Source organism: Pipra filicauda, unplaced genomic scaffold, assembly GCF_003945595.2.
Source record: "Pipra filicauda isolate LSUMZ 115617 unplaced genomic scaffold, ASM394559v2 scaffold67_size6003252_pilon, whole genome shotgun sequence".
Taxonomy (NCBI): Eukaryota; Metazoa; Chordata; class Aves; order Passeriformes; family Pipridae; genus Pipra; species Pipra filicauda.
In genome coordinates, this window is record NW_024104842.1 from 3193720 (window position 1) to 3213936 (window position 20217).

General features: G+C 36.1%; 1 protein-coding gene across 6 annotated transcripts in view; it reads right to left on the reverse strand.

Moving 5' to 3' along the window:
* TENM3 (teneurin transmembrane protein 3) overlaps positions 1–20217 on the reverse strand; it is a 1265035-nt gene that overhangs the window by 707646 nt on the left and 537172 nt on the right. For all 6 annotated transcript variants that reach the window (XM_039388717.1, XM_039388716.1, XM_039388715.1 and 3 more), the window contains exon 7: positions 18577–18663. The gene's annotated coding sequence lies outside the window, so the exon portion shown is untranslated. The remainder of the gene's footprint in view (positions 1–18576; positions 18664–20217) is intronic.

A 20217-nucleotide genomic window follows, 5' to 3' on the forward strand; every position in this document is an offset into this window, starting at 1 on the left:
ATTGTTGAGGCCACATATGGAATACTATGTCCAATTCTGGGCTCCTCAGTACAAGAGAAACATGGATATACTGGACAGAGTCGAATGAAGGACCACAAAGATGATTGAGGAATTGTAGTGTCTCTCATATGAGGAAGAACTGAGAGAGTTGTGCTGAGAAAAGGCTCAGGAAGGGATCTCATCAATGTATGTAAATGTCTGAAGTGAGGGTACAAAGATGGAGTCAGGCTCTTTCCAACAGTGTACAGTGACAGTACAAGAGGCAACGGGCACAGGCTGAAACATAGGATGCTCTGCTTAAACATAAGGAAACACTTTTTTATTGTGAGAGTGACTGACTACTGGAACAGGGTCCCCAGAGAGGTTGTGGAGTCACCATCCCTAGAGTTATTCGCAAGTCAGCTGGACATGGTCCTTAGCAACCTGCTCTAGGTGGTCCTTCTTGAACAGAGGTTTGGCCGAGACATTTTCCAGGGGTCCCTTTCAACCTCAACCATTCTATGATTCTGTAAAATACATGTGGAAGGACATATACTGATTTACGTATTCCAGAACTAAAAATTAGCAGGTGTTCACAGTAAAGCAAGCATGTCTGTGTTTATCTCAGTATGGAAACTTTAAAACCATAAACACTGAATCATCTCAGAGCACCATGTGTGTGTCTTAGCGTGCAACAGCCAGCCAGTAACGTTCTCAGAAAAAAACCCAACAAATCACAAGCCCAAACCTGCAAGCCTCATTGCAGGAATTCACAACACTTTCAAGACTTTGTTGAAGACAGATAAATAGAAGAATATCTCTAAAATGTAATTTTTTTTTTTCTACAGCATTCTGGAAGTATATAGTGGGGCAACTCAAAACAAACAACAATTCTCTTAATAATGACAAGATTGATAGTCATTTAGCTCCACAAGGTGCTTCGCAAGGCTGGGAGGGGCTCTCACCTTGAAGAGGTGCTACATGTTTTGATTGGCAATCTGTAGAAACTAAATTAACATTACTACTGCTGAAGTGTATTACAGGATTCTCATGCATTCATATGCCTGCACGAGAGCCTTTCATAGGGACTTTTCTGCCTATCCCCAAGCTTTTAGAGATCGTCACGTAGCAATTTGGACTTAGCCCAAATAAGAGGCATGCAGAAGAATGTTACAAGGTTGTTTACAAGGTAATGGCCAGTTTTTTTCTGTTTTCCAGCATATAACAGCTAAATATTATTGCTCCTCCTTTGTACAATATTTTCTTTCATAAAATTCTATTGCTCTATACATGTATTTGTGCACACAAAATCCCACATAAAATCTGCTGAGATTTTCAACAGCTAAGAAGGAATAGAGGCAACTCTGTCACAAACTGAGGAAGAACAGTTCTCATTTTACATTGTCTCAAATTTTAGTCAAACTCATATTCTGAGCTATAGTGTGCATCAATATTTGCAGCTCTTGTTCATCACTTGCTGCGCTTGGAAACAGGAGCTGACAATGAAAGCACCTCCTCAACAAAAAATATTGCAGCACTGCTCTTCATTCGAGCAAAAAGAAAAAGATGCTGAGATCAAAAGAATAAAATAAAAGGTTAAAAGGAAATCAAACTTGAAAGAAGGAAAGAGAACAGTTAATTGGAGGGTCTGATTCAGATGTGTTCTTGCAGTGCTCGTTCCTAATTTACTATCTGCTCCTCATCTTGGCACAGCAGTCTAACAAGAATTCCACTGCCTCCTCATTTCCCCCCTGGCTGTGCCCCCTGTTTCAGACCTGTGCACAGTGTTACAGTATTCCCTCCAGCTTTTTTCTCCTATATTGAGCTCTGGGACTTTTATACATTCACCATCATCCCTGTAATTCTAGGCCACCAGGCTTGGATGTTGGCCTATGGATTAGAATATTGTATAAGGCAAGTTTTTGACTTCAGCTCTGCTAACTCAGTACTAACACTAGGGAAAAAATTACAAAGGCATAAACAAAGGAGACAAATCTACACAAAGAAACTGTGGAAAGGAGCAGGTGGGAGGAGAGTGGAAAGAACAAACCAAGGAATTTTAGAATAAAAAAATTGCCAGCTGTCTTCAAAGCCTCTAAGAAAATGAGAAAATAGATATAGTGAGATTTCAGCTTGTAACTTGCTAATGTACAAAATTTTAGAATAGCAGTAGATAAAGCTGTGTTTATATGGAGAAATGTAATGCAGAGATTTGTTACACAGAGTAAATTAAAATCCATATTATTGCTTTGCTGAATTAGTCAGAATCAGCATCTTTTGCTTTCACCAATTTCTGGCTTTATAGATGCCTTATATCTACCTACAAAAAGACTTCCCAGAATGTTTGCTTTGAAATACGGCATCACTGTTTTTTTCAGATGTCTCCTTTCCTTAAATAAACAAATCAACAGGGGATGCATTGCCATTTATCCAATATCCCTCTATTCCTGCATGTTTCCAGTTGACTGCTAAGTTCCTCAATTCCAGAGGCTGCTATGCAATTAAAGCAATATATTCTAAACAGCACAGAATATACTGTTGGAAAGCATAAAAGATTAGATTGTTGCTGCTGATTTAACTTTAACTTCAATTGCTTCTTCCTGTTTTTACTGCTATCTGGCCCAGAAAGGTGTGGAGGTAATCTCCTTGACTGCCCTTGATGTCAAAGGTGCTTTATGACTCACAAAGAAGAATATGCTGGCTGCAAGTGAAGTGAATAAGTAGTGGTTTGACCTTCCTGATATCAGGTGGACTACGTGAAGACAGAGTAAGCTGCATGCAACATGGTAAAAATAGATTAGAAATGTTATAAAATGTGGAATAGTGCATTATTTGTCATAATTCAGATTTCTCTCTGGGGACCATTAGCAGTCTAACACTACCCTGCAATGTCACCTTTCCTAACCGGGTAGACACTACAGCATTGCAAAAAAGAAGTGCGTAGCAGATGAAGCATTATGCATAGAGGTTGTTAAAAGCATAAATACTGACTTAATTAAATGGCAAAATAAATAAAGGCAATTTCCTGTTCTTTAGCATTCTTTACCCAGCAGTCAACTTTAAAACACCTCACAAAAGGCAAAATGCCCACTTCAGTCATGTCCGCTGCTGATCAAATTGATTCAGAAAAAGACAATATTTTATCCGTCCTCTTTGGAGTTCAAGTATGAATGGTGAAGCAAAAGAGAGTGAAACTGAGGGAAACATGAAAAGCTTGATTTGTTAGGACCCCTGCTGTCTGAAAAGAGATCAAAGCTCAGGAGGAGGCTGTAAAACAGCCGAATGCACTGCACAGAAACATGGCCTGTGGCAGCTGCTCTGGGCACACTCTCGCAACACAGGTGTACCTCCAAGTCTGCTCTGCCAGCTGAATCATGGGAGCAAGTTACCTCTTCTCCTTCTTCATTATTTCAACTGCAGTCACTGAGGAGATGTGGGCTCCATCCATCACAATGCACAAATTCACAGTGCGCAGATTCAGCACAGGCCTAATTAAAGCTTTTCCTTTCATTTGTGGAGATAATTAGACTTTCATCTCACCAGGAAGCTTCAGAAAGATCTATTTCTTTCTTCAATAAAAGCTACATCAAACAAAAGCAGATTTTAATCGCCTTTTCTTTGGGGCATGAGTCAATAATGAAAGATGTCATGGGTAACAAAAATTGTGTGCAGGGGGAAAAAAGGAGGGAAAAAAGACCAGGCTATGTTCTTTAATTAACACCATGTTTGCAAACACCATTAATTTTTCTCATTAAAATGATTTTTATCTACAACTGATTGTTGATAAAACAATCGATTTGAACATCTCATCTGTTTCACTGCTATGCAGGAACCCATCTGCTGTGCTGTAAAGAAGGAAACATGCAGGCTGTTAAGCAACATGTGAGAACAATAAAAAATGCATATGTGTGTGTCAGGGATTTGTGAGACTCACTGCAGGGCAAGGGCCACCTTTTCTCAGAACATCTATAAAAAATGACTTGGTAGCAGGCCAAAGGACAAAATGTCACAAAGATCAGAAGTGCATAAATAACAAATGAATTAATATGTGCAGGAAGAAAGGTTCCATCTGTTTTGGGAGGCATCAGTAAACAGGCTCAGAAAAATAAGGAGATTTTAGACATATTTAACACCACATCACGAGCTGCTGTGATGTAATATCAGAGGACAGACATGCCGAGCTTGCTGTCTTTGTCTTTTTCATTAGTAGTAGAACACAAGCGTCCTTTCCTACTATCTTTCACACTGGTGAAAGTGTGAAAGGGGAAAGCATTTTTGGCTCCAGGCCCATGGTACATTATTTATTTATTTAACCATTTGACACAGTGCTTCTGTATGAGTTGCCTGGTGCGCAGGCTCACAAAGAGGGTGTAGCTGATGTCAGTGGGAATTGAAGTCCAGCATTCTAAGGGGGGAATAAAACACTCTTCCACCCTAGAGTTTACAGCAATCCCAAAGAACTGTTAGGCTCATAGCATGAAGACATTTAGTGAAGAGAGAGTTTAAGTATCATTTTAATGATGATACTTGCTTTGCAGCAGGCCGGGAACTGATTTTCATACAGTATCAACACTAGCAGTAAGGATGTACTGCGGCAGTGCAGAGCCCAGTGTCAGCCTGCTTAATGCCTTTCTGGACAGGATAAAGTGTTGTAATTCATCAGAATCTGACCTGAACTTCCTCTAATAGCTAAAAATAATAGCAAAACCCCAAAAGAATAAAGGATTAAATGTGCACTACTGAGCACTCTGCTACTGTTGTGACCTACCTGGGAAATCGAGGAAATTAAAAGATTTAATGGAACCTTTTTTTTTAAAGAATCTACAGATATCTTTAAATCTCATAGTGTTGATGCTTGGTTCATTGTGTCTTTATGCTGTTAGTTCTGGCATATGGCAATTGTTTGGGAAAGCAAAGTTTGGAGGAGCTTGACAGACATTTCTTCTGGATGCATTGAGCCAGTAAGATCCCTGGTGAGTATCCAGATTCTAACAGAGATGCACATGTCTGTTCCCCTGATTGTAAGAGATGGAAGTTTTTCCTGTTTGGGTTCCTTCTTCTCCAGTTCACTCAGTTACTTAAAAATAAAACTGCAATCTTCTTCTGTGTATGCTACTTTTATGCTAATCTGCTCCTTCCCCCTAATAAATTAGGACTGTTTTTATTTTAAATTACAACAAAAACATATGCACATGGCACTGAGTTGATCCATGCTGCTAGGATCTAGTAGTTCAAAGCAGAAAAATCTCTTACAGCTTAAGATAGAAGGTTTAACAGAGGATTTTCCCAATTCTCCTTGAAACTGTCAAAAAAATTTTTTTTTGAACTTGGTTATGTTTCAGAAAATTATAATTTCCCAGTATCCTGGACCAAGATTTGCTTCCATTTATGTCTTATTTAGAATTAACCTCAATGGAAGTTTTATCTAGTCTAAATTACAGAGAAGTGAGGAGAAAACTCCAAATAGTAAACACTGATTGAAAAATTTACTTTGAAAAAAGAAAATGAAAAATGGTGAAATAGGAAAAAAAGAAAAAGAAAACTTCTGACAATATTTTTTTGCAGTGATATTCTTGGCTTCAAGGGAAGAGAAATATTTCTTTTTTCCCTTCCTTTCCTTTTCTTTTTTTTTCTTTCTATTTTCTTTCTCTTTAACGAGCATGTTGCATGCAGAAGGAACAATGACTCATGGTGAGAACTCTGAAAGACCCAACAGCACTACAGCCCTTCCTCTGTCAAAAAGTATTCAAACTAAAACATTGCCTAAATAGAATGACTTCAGAATGCTTCTGAGCTCCCTGATCAGGCTATACACATACTTCTGATCCAGTACTTTTTAATAGGAAACCATTTCCTCACTCACCCCCAGGTAAGTTAGTTTATGCGACATAAATATATTGTTCATACAGAGGATGCAGCTGATCTTCAAAAGTGAAAACCCTCATGAGTAGGTGAACCCAAACTGAGATCTTTCCTAACTATCTGGATGATACTGCTGAGCTATAAACTGCTAGAGAACATCAGAGGAAATGTCTCAGCCAGATCCAGATTTGCTCACTACTTGCAATGAAGATACTTGATAGGTCCTTATTTCATGAAAGAGGACAGGGAGCCAAAGGTAGGTGACCTGTCAGAGGAGAAGGAACAGAAGACAAACAGAAAAGACTGTTCTCAGTTTTAAAGGCAAAACTGGGAATGTACTTCTGCAATGCTTGCTTTAAATTTTGGTAGGGTGGACTCCCCTACTGCTATCAGCTGCAGAGGAAGAAGCAGTTGCCACTGCTCCTAATATTTTCAGCAAGGATAGTGCAATATTTAGTTTCCAAAAAGCCTGTCACACCGTCAGTGGTGCGGGGAGTGAGTGGGCACAAAGCTGTTGCTAATGAATAGGGAGGCTAAAGGCAGATTGTATCCAAATGTAAGAAAAGTGTAATGAAATGATAGAATGGGTGAAAAACTCATTTAGCCAAACCCTTCCTGTCAAAACATTATCCTGCATCTCTGAGTCAGGGGGAAATCCATTCCTATTTAACAAACACATGAGATAACATACAGATAGCCCAAAGACTGGACTTTCAGATTCCTCTGCCAAGAGACAGGAGCTGTTCCAAATTGAAGTCATCAGTTAACTATAACAAAATTAGTCTGAAGGTACTATTAATAGATCTGTTATTCATCAAAAAAATCTCGTAGTAGATACTATATTTGATAATAAGATAAATGCTTTTGTTGCTTCCATTTAGCTTCTACAGGAGAACTGTTGACACTGTCATATGAATGAGAGCTCTGGAGCAGTGTTGGAGAATTTAAACTAGGTGGTTTCCAATGAAGCCCTATATTGATCATACAAATAAAAGCATCACTTGAGGTTCTCAGTATCAATTCTGAATGCTGAGATTAACTGAAATGACAACAGCCAAATGTCAGAATTTTTAGTTTAGCTGCTCTACGATAGTCTTTTTGCTGAAAAGCTTTTAAGCCTGTTTCATACCTCATAACTGTTACAATTCTAATCAGATTGGTTTAAATACAGTATTTTGCTAACTGCCTACGTTAACTATTCTATTTCTGAGTCTAACAAAACTGATCAGTTTATCACAGCCTACAAATCTCACCTAATATATATCTTTCCACAACAAGACAGTTCAAGCAGTACTGCTAAGGTAGAGGGAGATAAGGACAGTTTCCTACAGCTGGGTAAAGCTGGGTTTGTTTTTTATCTTGAATGAGCTTGAGCAAGTGACAATCTCCATTTGTTAAATCAAACACAAATGTAAATACATAGGAGCATAAAAGCTCAGCAGGTAAAGAATAGGGAATTTGTGCATGTATGCATATTTCAATTTCAGCAAAATGCAAAATATGACTGTTTTCATCGGTGATTTGCCTGTGTTACATGATAATATTTGATTTATAAATGGAATTCACAACAATGAATACCTTTTAGATCACAAGGATCTTAAAGGTATAAAGTTTGATTGATGATCTGGCTACACTTTCCTGCACTTGCATATGCAGTGCAGAACATGAAGTACTCTGCATCGTGTATCTATGTGTGCGCATGTGTGTATATTCTGTGTGCCATCACCACAAACTGGCAGTATCTGCTCACTCTTATGTATAAAATGTGAGGAATGTTTCTGAGTCAAACTAGTGTGTTTAACAGGAGGAACATTTCTAAAATTAGAAGGAGATTCAGGATGACAATACTTTCTCTCATTTTAAACTCAAAATACTCCTAAGTGATTTCCTATCTTTTATTTAAGTACCTAAGTGTCATGGGAAGCTTGATACAAAGAGTGTTTAATGGATAAAATTATAAATATGTGATTGATGGCCCATTTATCATCTCTAGTTGAGACATAAATAGAATATCTTAGTGTTTATATGTGTATATCTCATTCTATAAAACTAAGGTATAAAGAAACATAATACCTAGATGATTAGTAAATTTGGTTAATGACTTATATGATAAATATGTATTTTATGAATGGCTTATTACCAGTGTAATGAGTTATGACAAATTTTCATGAAGACTACTATCTTGTAGCACAAACTGACTTATTTACAAATGTATTTAATTGGGAATGTGCCATTCTAACGTTTAAACCTGAATTATTGACAGATTAATTGCCTTTTTACAAGAGTATCCAGAAGAGTTTTTAGACATTGGTACAAGGGTCATGTGCAATAGTATAAGTCTTTACATGCACATATCCGACTCCTAAATAGGTCTGAGATCAATTACCTTTCTGCTGAACTAAAAAACTGAAAGCAAGTAAACAAAAAAAGCCTAAAAAATAACTGAGATTAGACTGGTTTTTCTTCTGGAAAAATAGGAAGATTTTTCCCCTTCCCTATATGACAAGAAAATGCAATAACCGGAAATAGAAATATACAACTTATTAGTTATCAATCTGTAAAAAAAGGTTTCTCTTTTTCACCTCTCATTTAAGCTGAACTCTATTTCTTTTTAAGGTGGGGCATATAAAAATATTGGGTACATAAAACGGTATGCGCTTTCTAAGCTCTGAAATAAAGCATATATTTTTAACAGTGATAGCCTCATAAAGTTAACCAATCTAAATACCATAAAAAAACCCGCAAACCCCCACCCCAAAGCTCCAAGCAAACAAACAAAACTGAAAAAAACCCCCCTGCATCCAAAACAAAGGTCAACTCAAGTAGTCTTAACTACTAGACAGCAAAAGAAATGCCCTGAACAGATCAGGATGTCTACTAGCAGGCAGAAATCCCTGGCATATTTCAAAGATGGATAGCTATGTACAGAAAAAAACCCTCAAAGATTTAATTCTTTAATCATGCTTATTTTTTTTTCATGTGGACCAGAATACAAAAACTTAAAGCTTTTTAAGAACTCTAATATAGAAGAAATGGTGTGAGCCTATTTTAAAGCTAAAATGGCTTTCCTGACTGAAAACTGGAAATTATGATCTTTCGTATCTAAGTGTCAATGAAATGTAAGTGCCCACCAGAATGCTAGCCCACCCATAGATTATTAATGCACAATTAATCTACTAGGGCAACTGTAGAGTGTCATTTAGCTTCAGAGCCCATAAGTATAAAACAGCAACACACTGTGAAATTAATGGTAACACTTAAAGGTCCCATTGTTATTAATTCATTTGACATTCACTGTAATCACACTGGTCTTTAATGAATTCATTTGGCATGTGAATATTGCATGTACTTTCAAACGCACTCCAGTGCAAATCAGTGTTAATTGATGTCCTGAATTGAAATAGTTTCTCTCTCTCTCTAACTTCTTATTTTTAGCCTACCCTACTTTTTGTCAAGGGTCTTTTCCCCAGAAAAGTTTATATATGAAATCACATGCTTTTATAATAATTGCTATAACTGGATGTCAATATAGCACACAAAAATGACCAAGGGATCATATACTGAAGCTCTGCAGTAACTTGTTCTACAGCAATAAACTCTAAACTCCATTGAAATTTGCTAATCTCTTATGCCACAAATTGCCTGTGAACATCTCTGGCTTGTGTAAAAAGGGCTGTTGCCACTGGTTATCATCTTATGCAGTTCAGTTTTATAGCAGGAACCAGCTATATCTATCTCCCTGCACTCAGTGACTACAGCTGTGCATATAGGAAATGTCTGTATTTGTGCCAGTGGAAATCGTCTCCTTCCCTTATATGTAATCACTGCTTCCAAGAACTGTGGAGTGCTGAGAAATTCCTCTTAATGTCACATGCAAGCAGTTAATCTGAAAAGATTTAATAAAAGGGTACTACAACAATTCCAACTTAGTAGCTTGTCCTAGATAAAATATTCCAAACTGGAAAATCCTTCATACTAATAAAATAATATTAGTTATAATTCATAAATTTCCTGACTTATTTCCTTAGATATCTAGTAACATTCTTCAGATGTTCTTGTTTCCCAGGAAACTAAGGGAGTCCTGGGGGGAGCTAAAGGAGTCCCTGATGTCAAACCATTTCCTGAGTTAAACACTTCCTAAGGCCTGTGGATAGTATATTCAGGGATCTTTGTAATCTTCTCTTTAAATTAGAGTAGTATAGGACTACGGTGTCTGACATCACATTTATCAGAAATTTGTAAGCCATTCTTAAAAGTAACACACAAAAGAATAAAAATGTGTATTCAGAATTACAGATGTAATTACTCATGAAGATAACACCAACATTAATATGTCAATACTATTATTGCATCAAAGTAGAGGTAAACCAAATCAAAGCATATATAATAGGTACATAGTTTCTGAAAAATACCTAAAAAGTTCTGGTGCCACTGATTTTGGGTTGTCTTAGAGGGCTTTCAAAAGATGTGATTCATGTTTTCTCCAATTCTAGACCTTCTTGATTCTCAATAATTTAAATTAAGGTACCCCAAACTGTGACATAAAAAGAACATTTCAAGCACCTCTACTTGGGTTGAAAAATAATTAAACAGAAAAGAGGTCCCACTGATTTAATTTGCCTCAATGCTACTATTTGGTGGGCAATATACTTTTAAATGCACTTCTTACTTTTTCAACTAGTATTTCCTATAATAAGTTTCTAATTTTTCTTTTGTATTTTATGTGAAATCTAGAGAATATTATTTAAACTTATACAAGATAGTAAACCATTTTTAATTGTACTCAGTAACTCAAGGGTTGCAAAATATCATAAAAAAAGGAAATAATCTGGAAATCATTTCACAGAAATAGTGTTAGAGTATTGTCTACTAGATTCTTGCTGCTGACATGCAAGACTTTTCTGAGATTTGGTTGCCAAAGAAGGCCCAATGAATGAAACTATTTTAAGAGTGGAGATAGATAAATTCATCAGAAACAAAAGTCAAGAGTGTCTGGCCATGTAGTACTGATTAAAGTTAATAAGTATTTATCTTCCCTCACTTTCTTTAACACACTCAGAATGATGAACATACTCTAAATAGAAAAGAATGATTGCTGAATCTCCATCAATTGTCATTAATATCCTGGAAGTGAAGAACATGCCTTGAGGTCTAACTATATTTTATTCTATTAGGCAGTACATTATTTGAACAATGACTGAGTTATGGTCCTTTTTTAGTTCAAAACTTTCAGTCATCATTTTCTTAATGACTTTTGAGGAAAGAACATTTTAATAAGCTAGCACTTACCCATTGTTAAAGATCCCCAAAGCCACGAAATAGACAGTCTTGTTTCACATCATCACGAAGCAGCAATGCATACAATTAGGTTTGTCATACACCTTTCATTCTCTGAAGTAGGCAACTGAAATCTTAAGGGATGAGTCAGTGAACTTTTGTTATTGACCCTTTGAAAACACAAATTTGGACATGTTACTGGTCTCTGGGAACTTCAATTTGCTTATGCTCACTAGAGATTTGCTAAGAATTTAGCAGTTGAATCATGTGAAAATTGTATAGACCAAGAATGTTGTAGCCCAACGCTGTAAATGAGCCAGACAGGACCTTCTGTATGGTTGGTTGCTTTTCTAAATAGTCATGGTTGTTCTAGGATGAGCTATGAATAAGGAAAATTGTCTCATTAGTTCTTGGAAAGAGAGGAAAAAGCTGAGGAAACAGTCTGGCATACAGAGGAATCAGGAAGACTCATCATCTCTGCATAAACCACATTGTGCCAATTAGGGATTAAGGACTAAAATCCCTAACCCTGCAAGTGTTTTCACACTGCTTCCCAGCTAGCTTCTAAATTTCCAAAAAACAGGATATGTGTAGACCTTTTCATTGTGTCCTCATAATTGCTATAAATCCACATTTCCTTTGTAGCAGTGTCCTTTCCACTCTATCTGGAACTGGCTTTGCAATCTCACTGCCAGGGTAGATGTGATGTCCATGTTGCAGTGTGCAGATGGTTTGGAGTCGCCTACATTGCAAACAGATGATAAATGTTGGTGCAGGCGTAATTTGGTGTGCTAATGGTCTGTATAAAGTTCTTGCCTCAGCGACAGGATAATACTTCTATAATGTGATTTATATAGGACATTTGATTCATTTTGTGCAAAAGATGGGTAAACAATGTTTACTGAAAGGATTTCTACAAAACTCTCTACTCTTAATAAATGACTGAATGAATGTACAGGAAAAAACATCCTTACTACTCAGAATCTTGAGTGATCAAAATATGAACTTCTAAAATCCTGAAATCTGTACAAAATTTAAAACCTCAGAGATAATGACAGTTATTGACATCAAGAAAACATGAAAACATGATCATAATATTTAAGCAATGCAGCACAGTGGTAGTCTCAGCCATTCTCCAAACTGAAATGGAAAGATGGTCACAGATTAATGAGATTATAAAATGAATTTAGCAAGCTTATCGTTATCTGAATGTTTATCAGAAACCTCTGAGGCTTTAAGAATTGCATAGCTCTTGGAATGCACAAAGTATTCTACATGAAAAAGATACTGGCTTTGATATCTTTGGAGAAAGGTGAATGAAGATATTTGATTCTTCAATGGCAGAAATATTCCTGGCTCAGCTGTTAGGAGAATCCTGCCATGCATAGACAACACTTTTCAAGTATGATTATGCTTATGAAATTTTTGCTGCACCTTAACATGAACCATAAAATAATCATTTTAGGTGTAAAGTCAGCATAGCATGCAGAGATTCAAATCAGCACAGGTGCAGTAAAAACCCAAAGTATTTTCAACATTAGGTCCACTATTTGCTTCTCATCTCTGCTTAACCGAATGCAGAAAAGAATAAATATTTTGATCTGTGGAAACTCTTTATATAATCACAAACTAAGTCTTATTATATATTTGCACTGTGTTAACATCCAGCTATATTAACAATACACTGTATGTGTTTTGCACTTTTCTGTAGTTAGCTGCTGTTCCTGTCCCAAAGAGCTAAAAATCCAAACCTGAATACAGAAAACAGGAAGAACAAATGGCAAGATGAAGGAAGTAGAAATATGCCCATTTAATAGATGAAGGACCAAGGCCCTATGATATAAAAATGACTTGCTTGGAGTCACACTATATGTCTGCAGCAATACTTCAATATTTACACATTTTGAAACAGAGACAGAGCATAAAACTAGTATAAATAGTAAAAAGAACCAACAGATTTTCTATAATTAAGTACAGCATACAGTGGTGTCAAGATTTTTTCTTTTTGGAGACCAAATAACCAGTTTCAGTTTTCTTCGCAGATTTATGTTGTGCAGTATCTTGGCAGTACAAACAACTAGAACACAAATGGGGAGGGAAGATTTTTCAAAGTAATGATTACAGTTGTCTATTCCCTCTTTAAAAATGAGTTTCCCTAAAGATAAAATTTCAGTATTGTCAAACGGGACAATTTGCACAAAATAGTTGACTCTAGCTTATAATATTCAGGCTTTCTCAGTTACACTGAGTCATCCAGATCCTGTCGTACAGCTGTAACACCCTTGCTCTCTCCTTTATTGTAATATTATCCTGATTTCTACATCTTCCTTCTTACTTTCCTCCTTCTAAGTAACCTGTTCTTCTCCTTCTCCCTATGCCTCTCCACAAACCTCAGAGCACTTTGCAATTCCCTTTCCCAAATACCAGGAAAAGGCATAGATTACTTTGCCAGAAAATGGGAACGTGGACAAACAATACACGTGAGTAAAATAGAAGTGCACTGGTACTTCTATTATGTTTACAAAGAAAGGAAAGCCCCAGTGGGTGAGAGTGTAGAAAGCAACGTGTTTCTACGCTTTAACACACGTGAACATCTTCCCTGGCTGGCTGGCTGGCTGGCTGGCCAGGCAAGTTGCATGCAACTTGTGGGCAGAATGCATACAGCTATACCTATTCTCTTCTGCTGGTGCAGGCCAGGAGCCCTGCACAGTGTGGATGGTCAGCCAGGCAGGCAGGACACCCTCCTTGGCCTTCAGAGAAGCAGAGCATAACTATATATCCTCATCTGGTTTTCAGACTGGAGTTGACATCAAGTCTGAATAACTTTCCTTATGGAAACAAATGTGTAAGGTATACATATCAATTAAATTCAGGATTTGCACATTTTCAGTAATTTAGGATCTACTTGTTCAGCTCTGCAAATAACAGTTGCCTTTCTATAGATGTAGGTGTTAGAGATGGTCCTTTTATAAAGTAATCAGTTCAGAAAAGATCACATTAAGACATTAGACCAGTTATTAACCCTAAAAGTTATTTTAGTTGGATACTAATTTTTTTTCACTTTATTAAGAGTTTTTTAATATTACCCCATGCTGGTTTAAATAATTTGCAAACAGGAGGATTAGTCTTGAACAGGGAACTAATGACTATTCTGAGTCTTAGATGAAAGAAGACTTCAGAAATTCAAGTGATAGAAATATCTTCCATAAATACTGAAAAGAGAGTGTTGTTTTCAAAAGTTTGATCAGCTTTACTTTAGGCAAAAGAAGAGAAATATAGCTGAAAAGCAGGTAAACTATCTGTAGAGTCTGTAAAAATTATTACATAATATTTCTAGCCCACCCCTCTGTATTATGTTAATAAGGTGGCATTAAACAACAGAAGAAAAGCTGATGAAAGAAGAAGAAAAAAACCTTTTCATGTGGAGCTTGGATGTTTGACACAAAGATAGTGGATAATAATGAATTACTAAATGTTTTTACACCATGTTGATTGGAAGCATATCTAGAATGTATATTTGTACTGTCTTGGGAGGAATGATTTCAGCAATGCTTTATTGTCGAAATAAGTTCTTAGGATTTCACTGTGTGAACCAAAATTTTTCATTAAATTTTAAACATTACAATGTCTTTTTAGCCATTATGCCAGCATAAGAGCAAAGGTACTGGAAATGTATGGGCATATATAAATATAGATGCATATATATGTATATATCTGGTGGGAATTTATGGAAAATGCAAAACATATTCAAAAGCAGCTGATTATTAGCATAAATGGTACAGTGAGATGCTCTACAATTTTTCTATCTTTTTTTGCTATTACATGAATTGAACTTTTAAGCTTGCTGATTCTGCCTTGGGCAGAAGTGGCACAAATTTAAAAACAGAGAGTAAAGCAGTCTTATCATTTGATCTCATTTATTTATTTACCATTTAAATAAAATCCCACGATCTTGTGGAAACCATTACACTATTTAGCTTATTGTAAGGCTGAGAAATCGTCTATTATGTTTTCAGATATAGATTCTGTTACACTCTCCTTGTCTTTGTCTTGACACATGCAAATACAAATGGAAAACTCTTGTATTAGAAAAGAAAGAGAACTACCTAATTGCAGCTGAAAACTATCACAAGCCAGGAACTATGCATCCATGTTCCCTTAACCTATCACATCACATTTGCTTTCATTCTCCTATCATACTGATATGTACATAATGGCAGCAGGCAGAAGGGCATGCTCGTTTTATTATAATATTTGTTATTGTAATGATATTTCATGACAACAAACATTCCATTTATCAAGGAAAATATCTTTTCTTCAGTACCAGAGCACTGTTCTTGAGAACGCCAACAACATTATGACATCTAGGGCACTTCATAGACAGTAGTAAGATTTTAAACTACAACAAACAAAATTCACCAAACCTTGCGCAATCAGCCTGTTTATTTTGTAAAAGATAGAAAATGAAGGTTACTGAAGGATGTCCCATTAGAAAACTATGAAATGGTAGAACATGCAAATTGTCTTTTTGAGGGGAAAAAAAATAAATGCCAATTTTAAATTTCCAAACTTTCATGTCATGAAGAGTTTCAAATACAATTAAATTGAAATTTATTAAAATTTAGTTGAAATCCAAGCTGAAGTAAACAGCAATGGCATCTCAGGTTCCCGATGACGAATAGCTTTGAATTGTAACTCAGCAGTGTCTAAAAGGGCCCATTTTTCCTTATTCTTTTCATGGTGTTCTGTTTCCACAGGATCTAGTGTTTTTAAATAAGCTGGATAATACCAAGGAAATCCTGTTGTTACACCTATAATATAAGAATGGCATAAATCACAGTCTTATTTATCCTAGAATCATAGAATCAACTGGGTTGGAAAAGGCCTCCGAGATCATCATGTCCAACCCTTGATCCAACACTGCCGTGGTTACTAGACCGCTTGCCAGACTTCAGTATAGCTCCAGCAGCTGCTTGCACCTATCTTGAAACTTTACGATTGGTTTGAGATAAGGTTCTTTGGTTTTGTTTGATTTACTTAATTTTAATTTTGTATAGAAAAGTTGGATACATGCAGTGACATGAAGTCAAGCCAGTAGCTAGGGCACTACTCTGTGGTCACTCTACATTCACTCAGCAGCAGGAACAAAAGCAACAGGAGAAGGACAAGTGCAACTGATACCGGCAAACGCTGGAGTCAGAGTATTCATCTGGAATGAGCAGATATCTATTCAGATCTCTTCTGAGCCGGAAGAAAGGATTCAAGGAAATTGAATCAGTTTTCTGAAATGTGGGTGAGCAGCCTTATGACCAGACCACAGAGGAAAAACCACAGTGAACACAGTGAACCGGGTGCCTTCCTTTTCCTTTTTTTTTAATTGTACCTTACATTTTTGAAAGTATCCCAAAAGAAACAAGGTTATTTTTTTCTAGAAAAATAGGTTAGTTTCCTATTTTCCAAGCAATTTTTTATTCCTGTTAAAAAGTACTTCTGTTTCAGTACAGTTTGGTTGGTAGAGCATAAATGAGCAGTTCTAAGCCCTAAAGTCTGAGAGAAAGCGGGATAATGCAACCCTTAAATGTCAGATATTGTCCCTTTCCCTTCCTTTCAATCTGTATTTGGTTGTGATTAACCTTTCAAAACCACAGAGCATGTTGTCATGGCATGAATTGTGACAAGTCATGGAGAATCATGGCATGAATCTGGCTTTTTCTAATTTGGGAAATCACAAACATTTCTTATGTTGGTTCAAACACCTCTTTTTTGTCTGCTATATATAGAACAAGATTTCATTATGGATTGAACTTATAACTTGAAATATATTGAAAGCTTGATAAGCATATATTTAATTTTTACTCTGTGTTGCTATTTATGCACTAATCACAATTTTTATCACCTTGTGTTTAATGAAAGTTATCTTCAATTTCCAGTGTTTCCTAAAAAGGCATATTCCATAAGTTAAGTGTCATCAGGACACAGAAATCCTTCTACTAACTTATTATTCTTGGAAATATTCATCATATCAACCTATGGAGATGTTGGTAATGTGGCTTCTAATTTGGCAGTTCAGGGAAACCAAAAAAGGTTGAATGTGCTGAGTCTACTGCTGCAAACTGCTAGGCATTACCCCAATATGCTTTCAGTATGTTTTAACATACTAAAAATGACAGAGTAACACATGTCGTAAGTTTCTATGCTGAAATCGTGCTTACCATACTGACTAATGAAGCTGCTTTTGCTGATAAACTGAGCTGACTCATCAAAACTGGCAACCACTGGCAAAAGGACTGTAGGTGGAGGGTAGTTCTAGGACTCTTTGAACATCTGAATAAGTCTCCCTTTCTAGAGAGATATATCACAGCTGACTACTATTGGGAAAACATTGATGACATATAGTATGTTTAAAAATGGAACTTGTGACTTTTCTGATGTTACTCTCCATGTACATAATTCTTCAAGTTTCATTCCGTTATTTGTGCTTTTCCTTTTCTGTTTCATCATTATTTTGCAGTTTCGTGTACCTGATTACACAGTACTTTCCCTTCCCTGCCTTTTCTTCTTTCACATATACTCTACTTGAGACAGGTTAAAATTATTCAGGTGCTACATTTATTTTCCTTTCCTTGAAAAATAAATATGACCTTTTCTTGAAATAGCAAGATTTGAAACTAATCTGCTTGTTACAGTTGAGATTTTGACCTGCCCCCTAAACTGCACATTGACTTCTAGCTCTGAGCACTGGTTTTGATGGTGATGTGTGTCACTGTGCTGCAATGGTAATTCAGGCAGAAGCCATTTATCATTTCTGAATATAGAAAGTGTTTGGTGTGACATTGTGCAGACTTATTCATAAAATGATAAAGATCAAGAGAAGCAGTGTATCTTAGCCTACAAGGATCAGGACCAAAACATCTACTTTCTATTCTTGCTTTACTCAATGAAAGACAATAGTTTGCATGTGTTTTAATGGCTACTTGCTGATAAAAAGAATAAAGTAAGATTAAGAATTATTTATTTTTACAATAAATATTGATGCAGATCAATATTTTCTTTCCTGTATCTGTATTTTATTTATGTCTTTCTGTATTGGCAGACCAAAAAAGGCAATGACAACATGAATTTTTTTCCCTTTTTCTCCTTACTAGAACAGATAAAATATATCAACAATATTTCAGCAGATTTCTCAGTTCCATGACTTTTGTGTAAAAATCCCACATGGGAATATTACTATGACCAGACTTATGAACATAGAATGACCAGAAAATCCACAAATGGTATAACAGAGAGGTTAAAACCCACTCAGGTCGGACACCAAAAAGAAAATTCTGTTACTTTTGGAAAAAACACAGTACATTTGAAATAAAAAAAAATAACTAAAAGTTTTAGTAAAACAATAATTTCAGTTGAATTCTATTAGAAGTATGTTTTTTGGAAATATATTGAAATTGAATTTCATACCAGCCTTTGCTCAGCACAATGACAGCTCAGCAGAAATGTTGTCCAAATGGAACTATTAAAAGGTCTAATCATGGAGAAATGTAGTTCCTGTAACAAAACAAAAATAGGGATTTTGCATCTCTGATCAGCAGTCTCAGTTTCTCTTGTGTTACATTCTAGAACTCACTTAGAGAAGTTATATGTTTCAGATTGATACAGAGCACCTGTGAAACTCGAAAAAAACCATTGTCTCTCTGTGCCTGTAGAATGCTTCATGGTTGAGCTGTGAGTATTAAGTTATTGCTATATTTATCTTGCTTCAATTAAATATTATAAAGTATATTTCAGACAATTCCTTTGGAAATATTCATTGATTATTTAATCATTGTCTTAATACCAAGTGTTAGAAAAAGGCATCACTTTCTTCCTGCTTCTTTATTTTCATTCTTTGTCCCAGGAAGCAGAAAATTTTGCAAACTATAACATTTGGGTTTTTTTTCATACTTGATGCAATAGCTTCCATAGCATTGCCACTGACTGATATAGATCCTAATGGTGTTTCACTGCAGGCAAGAAAATCAGGAACAGACAGAGTTCAGGCTAGCTCCTGATCTTCAGTTACCTTTCTCTTAAAGTATCTCTCTTTTCCTACACCTCCTCTGTCCCCTGAAGGCACAGTTCTTGGGCAGAGCATGCAATACCAGCAGATATATCTGTCCTCTTGTTATAGGAACCAAGAAGGGAAGTGACAGAGCAAGCAGGATTATTGAATCAGTTTCTCAAGGGCAGAAATCATCCAGTCCCTTCAGAAAAGGCTTTAAGGGCCTCCCTAAAAAAGCCAAGGAACTCGAAACTTACAGCCCATTGTTTAACCTTAGTTTGGTCTCTATGTATACACAATATAGTATCGTAGTGTTTGGCTGAATGATCTCTTCCTCATTGCCCACAAGGTCAAGTGTAGGCTGCAAACGGGTGATGAATTAATGTTAATCAGGCAAATATGAAGTAGAATCATAATTACTGAAATCCATGATGATCTTCTAGATGATTCTCTAGGGATATAAAATTTATGGCTCACTAAAAATGTACATATTAGGAGGATCTACTACAAAATACTCTATGATTACCAGAGGCTAGGAGCATACACATAGGCAGCATGGTAAAAAGCTGCAGTGTCACTGCTGCTCCAGCCTGGTTTACTTGGCCGTAAAAGAGAGGCAAACTTACTAGGAAGGGCTTTGAGATAAGTGTGTATTGACATGTTGATGGATTGCAACTTGTTACAATGGCTATACATCAAGCCAAAACGTTAATGGTGGATCTGGAAAATAACATTTACTTCCAACTTTGACACAGCAGTGTCTATGCTGTACTAAGCCATGATAACAAAAACGGGGAGAAATAGGAAGAAAAAAACACCTGCTGTTAATAGAAATTCATTATTTCTTAATCTGAAAACTTATGAGATTGATCTAGATTGAGTTATTTTATGAAGTGGAGAAATACAATAACTGCATACTACATTTGAGTATTTTGTAAATAAAAATATCATTTTCTGTGTATAAAATGGATGCTAACACTCATTTTTTGTCACATATCTGTCCCATAGTGAATACAAACATATTGGGTTTTACAGTTTTTTGAAAACTGTTTTCGAAAAAA